This window comes from Nelumbo nucifera, chromosome 3 (assembly GCF_055504915.1).
Source record: "Nelumbo nucifera cultivar China Antique chromosome 3, China Antique-T2T, whole genome shotgun sequence".
In the NCBI taxonomy this organism is placed as follows: Eukaryota; Viridiplantae; Streptophyta; class Magnoliopsida; order Proteales; family Nelumbonaceae; genus Nelumbo; species Nelumbo nucifera.
In genome coordinates this window covers 69,081,325-69,083,876 of record NC_142651.1, presented here as the reverse complement: position 1 = coordinate 69,083,876, position 2,552 = coordinate 69,081,325, and the positions used below count along the sequence as shown (strand labels likewise).

Genomic DNA, 2,552 nt, shown 5'->3' with positions numbered 1-2,552 from the left:
TAACATATCTATGTTGTGTGTTATAGCATCTTTACGACTTTGACTTGTTCAGTATATGACACGCAGCAGTGGGAAGGAGAGCATCATCTACAATTTGGAGATTGACCAAACTCTTCACCGTCGTCTTAGAGCCTTGAAGCAAGGGAAAGCTGAAAGAATGAAGATGGCCGAGCAAAGGACTATGATGGACTATGCCAAGCCAACCCTCGCTGGTGCAAATTGTTTCAGTTCTGTGGATTGGCTAATGAGGATCCCAACACTCACATCGCTAACTTCTTGGAGATATGTGACACATTCAAACACAATGGAGTTAGTGATGATGTTGTGAGACTCAGATTGTTTCCTTTTTCTTTGAAGGACAAAGCTAAGACTTGGCTCAACTCTCTACCAGCTGGATCGATCTCAACTTGGGATGAAATGGCCAACCGCTTCCTATCCAAGTATTTTCCGCCGTTCAAGACTACAAAGATGCGGAATGACATCACAACTTTCACTCAGTAGGATGGGGAATCATTATATGAGTCATGGGAGCGCTACAAGGAACTATTGAGGAAGGTCCCTCATCATGGACTGACTGAGGCAAATAAGACCATCATGGATGCTGCAGCTGGAGGATCTATTAACAACAAGACACCTGAAGTTGCTCACACACATATTGAAGAGATGGCTGCTGATGCTGCGCAATCCGGGCACTCCTAGCTGGCAGCTGACTGACTCCTCGTTGGAGACAGACGGTACCTGAGAAGAAGACGGTGAAGGATTCCCGGGGGATTTGCCCAGAAGGAATACTTCGATGCTTAAGTTAGAACGCTGGAGAAAATAGTAAAGAGTGCAAAGAAGGCTAAGAGAGCAGGTCGTGCTAGATCACTGAGTGTTCGAGATTAGCTCAAGATAAAGATCAAATATGTTCAAGATGTTCAAGATATTCAAGATATTCAAGATAAGATACCTTTTTCCCTTCGACCGAGGGTCCCTTATATATGGGCGTTCTTGTCAAATCAGGCATAACCGCCACTAGGCCTCTATCGCAGCCATTATCTGCCAGGGCTATGCAGGTAACCGTTGCAGAGTACTACCCAATCGGATGAGTGACACGTCCCAGGAGGATAGACATGCCACCGCCTGTCGAGAGACGTGGGTGCAGTCTGTCGGGTTGACATGGACTGTGTCGTCTGTTAGGAGACGTGGTGCAGTTTGACGGGTACGGTCTTGCCAGATAGAAGCTTCCTGAAAAATGCGCGCACAGAAGTAAGGGGATTTCCAACTTTCCGATTGTCAAAAAATGCGATGAAGCGGCTCTTAACTCCGGATGTCGTGCAACTGTCATTACCTCAATCATGGGAGACGTGCAGCCAGTCACATTTCAGTTTCAGAAGACGTGCGGTCAGCTTGATTGTGAACCGTTAGATCCGTTTTAATCCGAGCCATCGATTTGAGGGCACGGTGGCTATATATAGGAGGGCCCCATGCCTCATTTCTTTTACGCTAACTTGCCTTGCTTTCGGATTCTGAAGTCGCGTCTTCATCTAGTTGCCTGAGCTCTTCTTCTGTTCACACCGTCTTTTCGGTTCATCTCTTCCCTGGTGAGTCTTATCATCTTGTCAATATGTCTGGATATCCGTACCACATCTTTTCCCGGGACGGTAACCAGCATGACGCCCCCTCGAGCTCAAGGGGAGCTTGGGGGCAGGCTCCGGATGCTCGGGAGGCCTCCGGTGAGACGACTTCCACCTCTCGGGGCAGGGAGCCCGATAGCTTTGGTCCTTCCTCCTTGTCGATGGAGAGACTTAGGTCCTTAGTCCTTCATTTTAACCTTCCCGGAGACCTTATTTACAGTCTCCCTTCCGGTAACTATCCCTGGGAGCATGGTCCCGATGAGATCGTGATCTTCCAGGAACAGCTCATGGCTGACCTGCGTCTTCCTCTGCATCCTCTGATAGTGGAGGTTTTAAACCATTTCAACGTCACCATTGACCAACTTCATCCCAACTCCATCTGAAATGTAGTTGGGACTATCTCTTTGTTTTACGAGTACTGTCTCCCCCTTAACCTTGACATCCTTTCCACTATCCTTTGCATTAAGAATGCTTCTTCCGGAGCGCCTTCAGAAAGGCGTTCCTACTATTTTTCTCCCCGCCACGGCTTCAAGCTCTTATACGAGCTGCCGAACAGGATCCTGGCCTGGAAAAGGGACTATTTCGTAGTCCGTAACCCCAAAGGGTGGCCCTTCCCAACTCACTGCAGTCCTGGGCTGCAGTTGGCTTCCATTGGTCGGACTACTTGACCGAGGAAAAGCTTGCGTAGGCTGGCCTGAGCCCGGGTAGGTTGCCTTTTAGGTCGCGTAGTGCCTTGCAAATTTATTTTTTACTAATTCCTTGTGATTTTTGGCAGCCATCATGTCTGGTGTAGACGCACGCCACCTTCTATCCAGCAACCAGAAGCACAAGGCAAAGAGGTCGCGTCCTGACCGAGCTTCCACTTCTCCATCACTTGAGGTTCCACTGGTTCCATTCAAGGGAGTTGCCACGGAAGGTGGCACAAAAGAGCCCGAG

At 48.8% G+C, this 2,552-nt stretch overlaps 1 non-coding gene across 1 annotated transcript; it reads right to left on the bottom strand.

Moving 5' to 3' along the window:
• Positions 1–465: 465 nt before the first annotated feature.
• On the bottom strand, positions 466–572 carry LOC148801314 (small nucleolar RNA R71). Its single transcript, XR_016084879.1, has one exon. It is a non-coding gene; the product is annotated as a small nucleolar RNA R71 (small nucleolar RNA).
• Positions 573–2,552: the final 1,980 nt, after the last annotated feature.